Source organism: Arachis ipaensis, chromosome B01, assembly GCF_000816755.2.
Source record: "Arachis ipaensis cultivar K30076 chromosome B01, Araip1.1, whole genome shotgun sequence".
Lineage (NCBI taxonomy): Eukaryota > Viridiplantae > Streptophyta > Magnoliopsida > Fabales > Fabaceae > Arachis > Arachis ipaensis.
The window spans coordinates 50,714,336-50,729,184 of NC_029785.2; the positions used below are offsets into that span (position 1 = coordinate 50,714,336).

At 37.3% G+C, this 14,849-nt stretch overlaps 2 long non-coding RNA genes across 4 annotated transcripts; both read left to right on the forward strand.

Annotated features, from left to right (window-relative positions):
• Positions 10,996-13,133, forward strand: LOC107630374. 2 transcript variants are annotated; one of them, XR_001618264.2, is made up of 3 exons: positions 10,996-11,431; positions 12,078-12,435; positions 12,583-13,133. It is a non-coding gene; the product is annotated as an uncharacterized LOC107630374 (long non-coding RNA). The 2 variants fall into 2 exon arrangements; XR_002361225.1 differs by having other exon boundaries at positions 10,999-11,431; positions 12,078-13,036.
• LOC107630368 lies at positions 13,152-14,391 on the forward strand. 2 transcript variants are annotated; one of them, XR_002361231.1, is made up of 5 exons: positions 13,152-13,168; positions 13,332-13,466; positions 13,704-13,781; positions 13,907-13,937; positions 14,273-14,391. It is a non-coding gene; the product is annotated as an uncharacterized LOC107630368 (long non-coding RNA). The 2 variants fall into 2 exon arrangements; XR_001618258.2 differs by lacking the exon at positions 13,152-13,168 and having other exon boundaries at positions 13,169-13,466.

The following is a 14,849-nucleotide window of genomic DNA, read 5'->3' on the forward strand; positions in this document are numbered from 1 at the left end:
AACTACTGGGATGGAAAAAGAAACATTAAAAAGCTCAAAAAGAATTAAAGATCTTAGTAGATGCTTGTGGTGAAGATGTGTCAAGAAGAGACCTGGGCAAGTAAATTCGTAGGGGTGTCTCAACACCTAGTACCCTAAAACCAACTGGTTTGGGAGTGCTAATTGAAAGCCTAATTAAAAGGTTGTCTTGAGACAGAACACTTAGAGTTGTGGTCAAGAAAGCAAAACAACCCTTGCTACTTCAAGGTCACAATTAATAGAAAGGACCCCTAAAGCCTATACCTGAAAGAACCCTCAAGGATCTAAGAGCTTTCCATGACATTAAAACATTCATACATGTGTTAAACACTTAGTCTTACTCTTAGTTATATTGCAATTACTCAAAGCCAAGGCCTCAAGTTATAAATGTTTGCTCACATTGATTTGCTTGGGACAAGCAAAACTTAAGTTTGGTGTTGTGATGACTTGCATCATTTACCCTTCTTTCTTGCATAAAGAAGACCATAAAAGAGCATAAATTTCATTTGATCAGTACAATTCATACATTATTTGATGAATATTATGGTACACTACTTTGAGATGAGTTGTGCTGAATTTCAGGTGAAGAAGGCATCAAAAATGGGTAGAAGACAAACAAGAAGCTGGGCGTGTGAAACTGGCGTGCCACTTGCGAGAAAACGCCACAAAGATGCACTGGCGTGGCACGCCAGGAGCTAGGCGTGGCACGTCAGTACTAAAGTCCAGAGAAGAAGTCCAAGCATGCATGAGGGCGTGGCACGCCAGAAACTAGGCGTGGCACGCTAATACATTATTCCAGAGAGCTACAATGGGGGACACAAAAGGGGCGTGGCACGCCTGACCCATCAATTACTATGGGCGTGCCACTTGAGTAAAGGGGCGTGGCACGCCAACGAACCATTCCAAAAAGAGCCTTCACTATGGCGTGCCACTTGGTATCGAAGGCGTGGCACGCCAGCCCCAAGAAGTCAATTGGGTGTGCCACTTGAGAACCCAAGCGTGGCACGCCAAGGTTGAAGAGTTCACAAATCCATGGGCGTGCCACTTGAGCAGCGTGGCGTGGCATGCTGGTACAACAATCCAGAGAAAGGGCTGAAGGCAATTGAAGACTGGGCGTGCCACTTGAGAAACCAGGCGTGGCACGCCAATGCACAAAGGACCAAAAGCAAGGATTGGGCGTGCCACTTGGTATCGAAGGCGTGGCACACCAACCTTAGCATTTCACTATGGCGTGCCACTTGAAGGTTGAGGAGTGCCACGCCAACTACTGGAACTAAGATAAGATCATGGGCGTGGCACGCCAGCCTTTAGGCGTGGCACGCTGGTATAAGTTTTCAGAGAGGATGAAGGAGGCCAATTACATGGGGCGTGCCACTTGGTATCGAAGGCGTGGCACGCCACTCACCATTCTTCACTTAGGCGTGCCACTTGAGCAACCAGGCATGGCACGCCAGTGTCATTCAGAGAGCAAAGAAGCATTGGGGCGTGCCACTTGAGTTCGTGGCGTGGCACGCCAAACAGAGGAACCATTCACTCACAAAAGGGGCGTGGCACGCCAGACCCTGAGCGTGCCAAGCTAGTTCAACTTTCCAGAGAAGCCTATCCAAGCATAGAGCAAGGGCGTGGCACGCCAGACCTTGGGCGTGGCATGCCAGTTCAAGTTTCCAGAGGCAAAGAAAGGTGGAAAAAGGCAAGGGGCATACCACTTGAGTTCGAAGGCGTGGCACGCCAAGGTTGTTAGAGGGACGAGCGTGCCATTTGAAGGATTGGGCGTGGCATGCTAAGCTAAAAATGAAGGGCACGTGACACGCCAGAAAAACGCCAGCCATACGCCAGCTGAGAAGTCACGCTTATTGAGTGTTTTCTTTTCCTTCCAAAATGTAATTTTTCTTTTTCACTTTTGTAATTCTTTTATTTTACTAGGAGTAGTATAAATACCCCCAAGGAGTACTGAAGAAGGGGGTTAAGCAGTCAGTTTTAGATCCACTTTTACACTTCACTTTTGAGTACTTTTTGAGCTATGAGTATCTAACTTCCCTCTCATTGAGAGAGGGAGCTCTGTTGTACTTGATGGATTGATAATAGTGAAATTCTTCTTCTCTTCATCTTCTCTTTGATTTGCTAGAAGGAATTTCGTTCTTAATACTTAGTATTCAATAATCTTGGAAAAGAGATTGAATGCAATTGAGTTTCATGGGAACCTTGGGAAAGGAAACATGAAACCATGCTTGAAATTTCTTCTCACACTTGAGTAGAATATGGGTTTTGGTGTTTGGATATGTGACATATAATCCTCCCTCTACTTGGACCTATAATGGTGTGTGGTATAATCAAGGACTAAGCATATCTCTCTTCATGAGCAACTAGACCAAGGAATTGGCTATTGATCAAGATCTGAGAGATTGAGTCACCAAGGGATTGGGGCTCAATCAATCATGATTGCCAAGAGATCAATGAGTTGCATGATTGAAGAGGATATAAGCTAGATTTGATCCAAAGAGACAACATCTCCCAATCTCAATGAATTTCCCCATTCTTATCTATCTATTTCTTTACAGCTTATTTTTATATTCAGCAATTTCCCATTCCCATTTACATTCAAGTCATTTATGATTCTGCACTTTACATTCTGCCATTTGTATTCCTGCACTTTATTGCTTTTCTTTATATTCTAGTCATTTACATTTATGTCATTTACAATTCTGCACTTCACAATCCTGTTGATCCGCTTGACTAATTCATCAATTGATTAAAACTGCTCGAATTTGCCAATCTCTGTGGATACGATCCCACTCTACTGTGGGTTATTACTTGACGATAATTTTGGTGCACTTGCCAAAAGAACTAATTCACCAATTTTGAATGGGTTGTGAATTCTAGTCATCATAAGGCTTAGGGTAATTAGGGTGTTACATTTAGTGGTATCAGAGCGGTTTGTCCTCATGAGCCTAAGGGATGGATCGATTGTGCTTTATTGCATACTCTTTTGTCATTTTTCTTTCATGCTATTTAGGTTATCTGCTTGATATATGTACATCATGCTTGTTTGTGAGTGCCTTTTTCGGATAATTGAAGCACTATGCTTGAGATATTGAGACCGATCACCTTGATATCAATTGCTTAGTGTGGACAGGACCCTGAATGGAAACTCACAGACGAGGTCAGACACATAGTCGAAGAGAGAATGAAGGTAACCCATCGATAGACAATCACGATGAACTCATGGTGGTGATGACTAACTTAGTTAACACGATTCAAGAAAGCAATGCTACGACTATTCATGCTATGGGGTGGACAGGGCAATTAGTTGGTAATGAAAATGGAGAAGGGACTGAAAACAACTTAGGTCGTGTTCCGAGAACTCTAGATACTTTTTTGAAAGTTGACCCACCGATTTTCAGTGGATCGACAAACCCTACTGAAGCAGACAACTGGTTCCAAGCTGTGGAGCGTGCATTGCAAATTCAACATGTATCGTATGATCAGTTCATGGAATATGCGGCTTATCAATTAGTGGGAGAAGCTTAGCAATGGTGGCAAGAAAAGCGCCGACTGCTACACCAACAGAATGTGGGCGTTACATGTGCGTTATTCCAGACAACTTTCAAGAAGTACTTTCATGAGTTACTGAGGGAGGCCAGAGAGTTAGAGTTCATACAGCTGAAGCAAGGGGTCATGACTGTTGTTGAATACACCAGCATGTTCGAGAAACTCTATAGGTTGTTTAGAATATGTCAGGGTGCCCATGAGTCCTATGAGGGCTGGAAATGCATCAAATACAAAGTAGAGCTAAGGCAAGATATCATGCGTGTTGTGGCTCCTTTGGAGATTCGGGTGTTTTCCTAGCTTGTGAACGAGGTAAGAGTTGTGGAGGATTGTATTAAGAAGATGACTTTGACGAGAGATACTCGCGGGGGTACCAGTAGCAAAGGTCGTGGAAAGTATTTTCCACCAAGAGGCCAGATCTTCAAAAGGGATGGACATGCCACTCAGCATCCTCATGGTCAAGGAAACTTCGGAAGAAACAACAATGCCCAGTTTTCAACTGGCGAAAGGAAATGGTCGATACTATATTTGTGGACTAATTGGACACATTGCCAAGGACTGTCATTGCGGGAAAAAAACTAGGATGCGGGTCAGAACCAACACTAAGGCCATAGATTCGTTGTGAATGTCCTATGTGAGAGCTTGAGATAAGAGGTAGGTGTATAATTGGTTATAAAGCTTTAACTGCATTGTGTGATATTAGAACACCATATTTACTCATAGCTTATGACGGAGATGAGGGTTTGAGACTAAAGATGTCAAACTTAGTATTAAATTTAGGACCAAACTCACTTGTGCCGTGTAAAGTATTGTCTCTAGAGCTGATAGAACTTAGGGACGTTTTTTGTTTGACGTGGGCAAATAATCCAATTCTTAATGACCAACGAGTCAGAGTAACGCTGCGGAAGTGCGGTAATCTTAATAGAGGTGTGAGGTTTTATACGAAGGAGAGCACCAATACATCCTTGTGAACCGACCTATTTTTCCCTTGTAAATTGCATTGGAGTTCTTCATTCCGGAATCCCTCTTAGTGAATAAATTAAACTTTGCCCAAACTTATTCCTTGTTTGCACATATCCTCGCGCGAACCTTGTATTACTTGATGTGAGCCTGAACGTGTACTGTTGGGTTGAACCGCCTTTATTCGAGGGCTCATGATCCTCTTAAAATTAGTAAAGACATATTTTGATTCAATTTGCCTTATTGTTTCTACCAAAATTTATTAATTTGAAATTCCTTCCTTGAGGTTCACTCTAATTCTCTTTCTGGCACATTTTCTTAATTTCTACAACCATATTTGATCACAACACAATGCATCTTTTCAATTTTTTACGGATACTCTTCAAAATTATTTACTCTCTTTTGAACTTGGTATCCCTTCAGATAACTTGAGCTCATTTCGACATCACATGCAATCCTTAGGTCATAACTTATGAACACGAAGGATGAAACCGGTGAGCGTGCGACCTTACGAGGAGTTGTGAAGCTTCGGTTTTGCAAATGGCATTACTGATGACTGAGTCGACACATAGAGATGCTCGTTGGTGTGAACGTCAGATTATGGAAGAAATTCTTCAAAACATGAAAGAAAGATTAACTACATTACCAGTGCTTGTGTTACTTAAATCTCATGAACTAGTTGGGATCTACGATAACGCTTCGTTGAAAATCTTGGAGTGTGTTCTGATGTAACATTAGGATGTAGTGGTTTGTGCGTCACACCAGTTGAGGCTGTATGAAGTGGATTCTCTGACTCACAATCTGGAGCCTGCTGCATTTGTTCTTATAATGAAAATGTAGAGCAAGGAGGGAACTACTTCCATGGAGATGGATGAAATTACTAAAGAACTATGATTTTAGGTTAAGTTACCACCTATGGATATCCACATTTGATTTTGGTTTTTACGTGTAGATTCTAGGATGATTAATATAACATTTAGTACCTGGCAAATTATTTAAGTGCAGAGGTAAGTAGAAAAGGAGAAAAATAAAGGGGCACGAATTTAGACTTGAATTTTGATTGGGTTTGACATTAAGTGACATTTGATTTATTTTTGATAAGTGAAAATTCATTGGTTGTTTAGTATGTTGAGTTGTAGTGTTGCATTTAAAGTAAAGATGAATAATAGATACTCTAGTTGTTGTTGAGGTCCTAAATAATACAAGTATTGAGATTGAGGATTTAATGAAACCTTGAGTTAGGCATAGAGATGCTATAAGGCCCTAAGTTATTACTTAGTCTTAGGATGAGCGTAAACCCTATTTAGGTTAAGTTGAGAAAGTTCATAAGTAAGCCTAGGTTTTGTAATTCGATAATGATGTATGACTTGACTGAATAATTGGATTAGTTAATTAATTAGTAGCAGAAAAATCAGAGTGGCGCAGTAGAAGCTTGTGGAATGCAATAGTACATGATAGTTGTGAATAGAGGTAGTAGAATGGTGAATAGACGTATCTTAGGCTTGAATACTTGAAGATTTTAGTGGGTTAAGGTAAGTAAGGATTTCTAGGAAACTAAATTTAATTGTGACTGTGAGATTAGATTGATTCGGAGTAGGTTTTGGAGATGATTATAGATGTAATTGAATTTGTGCGTGGATATTAATGAATAAATTGTTAGTTTTATAAGATAAATTTGAAGAATATTGAATTGAAATACTGATGTAGTATTGAGGTTGACTAAAGGGAGCTAAGAATGAGAAGGATGAGTACAACATAGGCTTGAATTCGGTTAAGATATGGCATTATAAATAAGAATGAAGGATGTAAATAGAAAATCGAATTGACATGGAGGAATGGAAAGGTGAATACTGAGAGATAGGTTTAAGTTAAGGGAACATTTAATAAAGATGATGGGTAAACCAAATTTTGAGGGCAAAATTTTGTATTTGGTGGGGAGAATATAAGAATTGCGATTAATTAGCCGCTTAATTAAATTAAATTAATTGTCCAAAATAGGATCAAAAAATTTAGAATGTTAATTATAAATTTTAAATATGATTTTTGGACTCAGTAGATTTTTCTGAGTTGAAAAATATAATTTTCTACAAAAAATTACGTAAAAATACGTAACAGTTAATTAGCCGGCAGGACCGGCTTAAATCTATCCGATACTGTGTGAGAGCATTAATTTCAAAGGTTTGGTCTCATTTTGAGCCAAACAAGCCAAAAACACTAACAGGTTGGACCAGACTCAAGATGGGTCGAAGCTCAACACATATATAACCTTAAGTTAGGCCATTTCAGCCTCATAACCCTTCATAACTTAACATTACAGCTGCAAGAGAGAAAAGAGGAGAAGAGAGAGTGTTACTATTCACCACCAACTTCCGGTGGCCATAACTTGAGCTACGGTACTCTGATTTGTGTGCCATCAACGACTATGCGAAGCTCTCACCGAACCCGTTAGTTTTATCTAACTTGTGTTGGTAAGATTTTTGAAATTTTTTCTCCTTTTTGCAGCCCTAAGAAATTCAAAAATGTGGGTGTTTGTTTTTAGTGAATTTTTGTATTTTAATTGATTAGATGGTATCTAAGGTTGGGCTATTAGTGGTTTGTACCCCAAACACCATTGGAAAAAGTAAAAAAACTCTTTACCTTGTGAATTTGTGAAATTCATGAACCCTAGGTGTTGATTTATGATAAGATTATGTATGTCTAGCTTGGCTTGTGAATTATTGGAGCTTTGGATTAATTGTTGGTGATTGGAGACTTGGTGTGGACATAAATTTGGTGTATAACATATATTGAGAATTGGCTAAGGTATGGTTTCGGTTTTCTCTATGTAATATATAATATTTCAGGACACTTAGGCTAGTGGACATAGGATAGAATTGGAATTGATTGTTGATATTTGTGATGTATGATAATTTTGATTTTTGTGACGATTTTGGTCAATGATAATGTTGATGTATGATGTGGGATTGGATAATGAGGATTTTAAGGATTGTTAATGAATGATGAGGTTTGTGGATGTTGATAGAGGATGGGAGAATGATATTTTGTGATGTAAATTGTTGAGATGTGAGTTTACAAGTAGAAATTGGTGTATGGAATGGATGATTTTATGTGTTGCTAAGTTATGAAATAAATAAAAGGTATATGAATATGAATTAGGTACATTAGGACTATTTTAAATGGGGAATAAGTGATTTTGGATTGAGAGTTTGGTAATTGAGGTTTAGAGATTTTTGTTGAAAATGGATTTTTGACAAACTTTGGCAGATCATATCTTGAGTTACAGTTTTTGAAATTGAATGAATTTTGTATCAAATTAAAGATAATTCAAATAGCTTTAAAACAGTATAGATTTCGTAGAAATCAAAATTTTGTAGAAAAGGATATGATCATTGGAAGTTGGTGTCAAAAATATGAAATCTGTGATGTTGCAGAATTTATGATTTCTGGTTTGTGTGCGCACGCACATTGTTGTGCGCATGCTTTGAAAAGTGGCTATGTTTTGACTTGTGTGTATGCACACCCTTGTGCACACGTACACCCTGTAAAATTTTCAAAACGTGCGTACGCATATTCTGGTGTGAAAGCACACACAGGGGGATGCCTACTGATAAGAGCACTAGCACACTCTGGTGTGTACACACACCCTGCAAAATTTGCAAGTTGTACGTACGCACAACATTGTTCACACGCACATGCTGGGGAGTGCTTTCTGTTGAGGGCATTCGCACGTATCTATACATGTACACAAAATGGAAAATTTTGCTTTCTGTGTGAACACACACCTCTATGCATATGGACACCTCTATGCGTATGCACACTTTGTGAAAACTCTTCTGGGAGTGCGTACACATAACCCTATGGGTATGCACATTGCCCTATTTTTTTAAAAAAAAATCTTGTTTTTAACTGTTTTACCTTTCTGGAAAGCTTGTGAACTTCTGTAAAGCTTATCTATAGTGTTTTAACGTATTTTTAGGCTTTGAAACTTAGAGAATACCCTAAGTAAGTAACTAGATAAATTCATATAAAAAGTTTAGAAGATAGAGCCTTAGGATTCTTGAGTACTGAGGATGAATTAGTTGAGCGAGATGACGGAGTACTGAAATGATGACTAAAATGATGAGACTGTGACTTTCGAATAAATGATGTTGAGACGAGTCTAGGACTCGGAGGGGACTGATGTACTGAAAAATGATTTATGAAAACCACTGCTATATCATTTATACTGAGATTGTTGAGACGCTATGTGCCTGGCAGGGACGATAGGTTAATCCCGCTTGTCGAAGTCACGGCAGCAGCGTAAGGACGGTTGGTTTATCCCGCTTACGTTGAGATGTGCGGTTTGTGGCTAAGTATCCCGCTCGCAACCTTTCGAGTCACAAGAGTAAGCCAAGCACTGTAATCTCTAGGAAAGTGGTCGGGCACTATAACCCTGGTGAAGGTACCTATTTTTATTCGTGACCGAAAGGCGACATTTCCATGGGAATGTGTCGGGTTGGAATTTCAACCGACGATGTGATTTCACAGCCAATAGGACAGGCATTCATCATGTGCATATTCTATATGTTTGTTTTCTTTGCTGACTTGCATTGTTTGCCTAGTTGTATAACATGCTTACTTGTTTCTTGAATTACTTGATATACATGATTATACTTGTGTTTTACTTGAATTGCTATTATTTGTGTTTTCTACTAGGATTATGGAGGTTTGGTAGGCGGTGGCGATGGGATCGCTTGGAGATTAGGCTGGTGAAGGCTGTGGGACAGCGGTGAACTGATAGTTAGAAATCCCTTAAGATAATTTATCCCGTTTCATAAAGGTTTTAAAATTATGGTTTTAATTTTAGTTATATTTTAAGTTGAATCTTGTGTGGATATGAAGTTCTAGGATTGCCTCTGGCATCCTAGAATCTTATATCTTACATTACTGGGCACTATTACCATACTGAGAACCTCCGGTTCTCATATCATATTCTGTTATTATTTTTCAGATGCAGGTCGTAATCCACCTTGGTGAGTTGCAAGATGGTGACAGAGCGGAGGATCTTGATTATCTTTTGGAGTCGTTTGTATATTTTGTTTAGTATTATCCCTTTTGTATTCTATTTTGCCTTAGAGGCTAAATTTGAGAGAAATATTTTATATGTTGTTTTACTTTTCAAAACTCTGTATTGTCTGTATATAACTAGCCGGCTTAAATTTCGCGGGTTGCGGCTAGTACTTTATGACTATTATACTTATATATCTATATATGTCTTGATATCTCGCATATATATCTTGTGCCTCATTTCGTGTAGCTATGTGTGAACGTTTTGCTCTTTTGAAACTCTGTTTTTGAGCTTATTTCTTCATTGGGCTTCTAGAATTATTATTCCTTCTATATATATTTATGTATAAGCCTTAGAATTATCGTAACCTTTGGTTTACGGTATGAGGTAAGGCTTAAGGTAATTTGGGTGTTACACCTTTTATCCTTTATCCATTTACCCTTTTGCTTCTGCTACCACCATCTTCTTCTTCTCCCAAAGAATCTTCCTCTACCTTAAACCCCTCTTCTGCAACTCCCAAGACCTCTCTTACACAAACCCCTATCATGCTTTGTCACAGACACAACCATTCTCTCTATTTCTCTCGTCAGCGATCTCGTTGTTGTTCTCTTGTTGCTAACCGCTCGCAATTCGGCAATCGTAGCTCATCGCTCGCCGATCGCCGCTTGTTGCTGATCGTAACTTTCTGATAGCTACTTGCTACTTGCAATCGCTAACTCGTCATTGTTGTTGCTAGTGAAGCTGACATCTCTACTGATCTTTGGTAATAATTTTGTTTTTGGCTGTTTTAACACTTGTCTTTATCTTTGAAAAATCTGTTTTGAAAGTGCTATTATTTTAAGCACTCTATTTGATCTAATTTAAAACTTTGTTACTTGATTGAGTTGCATTTTAATGTCACTTTCGTAGCATGCAGCAAATTTGTTTTAATCATATTTTTCGTGTGAAATTAATTTTTTAGAGTATGTTGAAAAATGATAGAGTTGTCTCAGCTAAATTTTATACTTGTTGATGCTTATATTACATTTTTTCTCTTTTCCAATGAGTATGTAATGTAATGAAGCTACAAAAACAATAGTGAAAAATAAGTATTTTAGGAATTTGAGTTATTTATTTTGCTTTTTATTACTTTCTCTTAGTCTATATCTTTTTTGGATTGATGTAACACATTACTTCTTCCTTTGCTCATGTCTCTATATACTCTTTTCAGACCATTTCCAACTATAGGATATTTTATTCACTACAAAAAAGGGGGTTTAAAATGGTATTTATATTACGGCGGTTTTGAAGAACCGCCGTAATATTTAGACATAATGGCACTTTTAGTTGTTGCCATAATTGACTATGTGTTTGGTGGCGGTTTTGGTGATTATGGCGGTTTTGAACCGCCTTTATCATATGTATATAAAATGAAAAATGCAATCCCTAACTGAAACACTATACATATGCATACGATGGCTCACTGAATCTCCCTTCTATCTCTCCCTCTTCCTCCTGTTCAATCCATCGCTACCGCCTCTTTCACCCTCCACCATTGCTTCTCTTCAACAGAATCGAAGATTCCAAGCCACACACACGTTGTTTTCCCGTTGTGCGACGATTGCGGATCTTCTTTCGGATCTCGGATCTTCTCCGGTGACATCTCCACCAGCGACGACCTCTTTCGGCGATATCTCTTCCCGTGGTAATCTCCTCCGGTGATGTCACCTCCAGCTTCCTCTCCTTTCCATCCTAGCTCTGCGCCTTCTCTGCCAAAATCTTCAGCGTCTTCTCCGATGACATCTCTCTATTGAAGATCTCTAAATCCAAGCCATCACAAATAGAACAAGAACAACTCTCCCCTGCTTCCTCTATTCTTCTGTAAGTACTATAGATCTCTCTCATCCTTTCTCTTGTCCCTTCTTTAATTTTTTATTTTATTTTTGCGGTATAACAATATAATTAATTACTATTTGTTCTTCTGTTGCTGGTTCAATTTGATTAATAATTAAGGTTTAGGCATGACATCTTAATTATATGATTGTTAGGGTTTTGAGAGGCAGAAATTGTAGCTTATTGTGTTTTGAGCACCATGTGTTTGTTTTTATGTGTGTGTGATGGTTAATGTATCTAAATTGGTACTTTTGTATATCAGCTTCTAGTGTGCTTCTAAATTGGTGGTTTAATCTCTGCTTGATGATCTTAATTTTTTATTTTATTTTTTTTGAAACTTGTTACATAAGAGTATGTGATTCAGTTTCTGGCTGTATTGAGATAGATCATTTGGTGACTTTATTCCAAGCTACTTTGTGTTTGATTTGATAGGACAGTCAATTTGTATCATATAAACATGCTTAACGATGAGAATATGGGACTCAGTAGTGATTAGCTAAGCATGGATGTTGACTAGCTAATTTAATGCATATTCTTTGTCTCCAAGGGAATTACCAATCTTCATTCATGCTAATGCGGTTTAAGTTACCCTTTGTATTTTGGTTTGTTGTGGTTCTTTCTTGAAACAACACAGTGATGAAGAAGCAGTTCAGAAGCTTCAGGGACATCAATGAGCTGATTAAGGACATGCTGGAACTGAAGGAAAGACATTCGGCTGTGGAAACAGAACTGAAAGAGATGCGTGAACGTTACTCTCAACTAAGCCTTCAATTTGCAGAAGTTGAAGGTGAAAAATAAAAGCTCATGATGATACTCAAGAATACTAGATCTTCCAAGAAAGCTCTAAATTCACCTGATTCCTTGTAGCCAAAGTGAGACATCATCATCATCATCAATTTTTTTTCTCACCCTTGCACAGGTTAATAATCTATGCATATTCTTGGTCAAGATATTTGTGGCCCCACCATGAATGTTACTCATTTCTCTTTCAGGTTCAAAATATCTTGTCAATATAGATTTCTATGTATTTTAAGTTTTGGGACTTATTTTGCTCATATATGCTGATTTAGCTTCTTCAATGTTAAGTACTTGTATGGATCTTATCTCTTATGCAACCTTGTCATGTGGCATTGTGACAGGTCATAGTGTGGCTGGCTTGAGGTAAGGAATTCAATCAATCATTTTATTTCATTTATGTACACATTATTGTGGACATGCTGTGGTTGGCTTGAGGTAGATCATACTAGGCATGAATGAGAGTTTTGTTCGAATGTTAGTGAGCCTCTATTCTCATTTTCATTTCTTTCTCTCTCTCTTTCTCTCTCTTTGTTTGAATATCACAAATTTAATTATGTTTTAGGATTAGATCATATGCTTAGTCATACAATATTACATCTTCTTAACTAGATAAAAGAGATGCCAACTACTCATAATGAATGGGGTTAAAAGATGTTTTAGGATTTTTGCTCTCTGCTGTTTACTTCTTAGATGACCCTTTCTTCTGATTGCTCATTTTTGTAAAGAAAATTTGTTGTCCTTTGTATTCCTCCTCTGCTGTCTAATTTTCTCTTTAATCCCAAAACAAAAAAAAAATCATTGAAAAGCCTTGTTATAATATTTCCTTTGGCTGTTATCTTCGTTGAGGATTTCTTTTCATCTAACTTCAATTTCTTATCTATGGTTAAAAATTGATGCTAATGCAACACATAGCTTCTCTGAACTTGTGTCTCTTTCTCTCTGTTTCAAATTCCAATTACTTAGCTTCCTTTGAATTGTAGTTTTCATCATCTATTTTTTTTAATTAAAAATAAATAATAATCTCAAGTGGGATGAAGATTTCTAATAAATAATTTGAAGCTCTAACTTTTTTGCTTCTTTGAATCTCCAGTGGGTAGTGACAACAAGTGGCATGAGGATTGTTTGTACAAGACATTTTACTTCAAAGTTTAAATTGATGAGCTCGTTCAATTGTTTTATTGAAGACTAAATCTGCTGAAAGGTTCACAGTTGAAATCTAAAACAGGTTTAGGATTAAATAAGTGCAACACATCAAATTTACTTGAACATGATTTCTTTGATTTTTAACAAAATAGTATCTCTTGTTTTCAAGATTTTGTAAAAATAAAAGTTGAAATCATTAAATCTGTTTTTATTATGCTTTTCTAAATCTTGTAAAAGTAAGAAACATTAAGAAGAAATCAAGGGATGATAACAGAAAGCAAATCCTAAAGTTTCTTATGGCTGGTTTCTGTCTTTGAAGGCTTTTCTTTTTGGGATATTGGGAACTATTACGGTGTTCAGCTTCTTGATGCTTCAGTGACAAAGTACCAAGATTATGGTACATTTAATGTGTTTGCTTTCGATAGTTTAATGTGATAAATTGCCTCATCGATCCTAATTTTCGCCACCTGGTTCTCCTAACTGACAATGTCCTTGCTGCCTCTGTTGTTGTGGCCTCTGCAGTTCAAAATTTGGATGCATTATCATAGTAAAGGTACGTGGTTTAATTTCTCTCCTTCAAAGGAAATCACTCTATATACTCAACACCCCCTACCACACCCTTTTCTCACATAACCATAGCTTTAGTTTCCCTCCATCTTACATCTTCTTTTATTTTCTCTGTCATTACCATTATCAATTGCAAATAAGAAATAATGTACATATATATAAGACAAGTAGCTAGTTAGTACCCTCTATATAGACTCATTATTGCAATATATATTTGGTGAAAGCTTAGCTTCAAGGTGCATTTTTTCCCCTAATCCATAGAATATTTCTAATTAATTGCTACATGCAATTGATGGTGATATATTCTTTTTTTGTGTGTAGATGGTGATATCAAGATTTGTTCAGAGCAAGGGAAGGGTATTGCAAGTTGAATTCATTGGCTAAGGTTTAAAGAACATGCAATATTGCAGTGAAATATTCATCAGAAAGTTCCTTGGCAGGTATATATATATATTTGGTTAATTAATTAGTTTTTTCACAAGAATTAATTTAATTATATATGGACTCTTAAGTCTTAATTAATAAATATACCTCTAATCAAAGAGTGGAAGCTGTAGACTTGAGTGTCATAAGTCATAACTATAAAATTGGTTAACAAATTGAAAATCACGTTAATAACCTCTGTTATAATTACCATATGAATACAACGAAATTAACACACGATAGTAAATAAAGATTCTGAAAATAGATAAATAGCTAGAGGGAATTAAATTAAAGTTGAAGAAAGAATTATTGTTTTATTTGTAAGGTGGTCCTGAATGCAAGAAATTAAAGAGGAACAAACATGTGATTAAGTAAAGGTAGTGTTTATTATTTGCTATAATGTTATGAGAATACGTGGCAACAATAGTTTCAATTATATTATAATATGTGATGCAATTTGCAAAACTGAATTGAT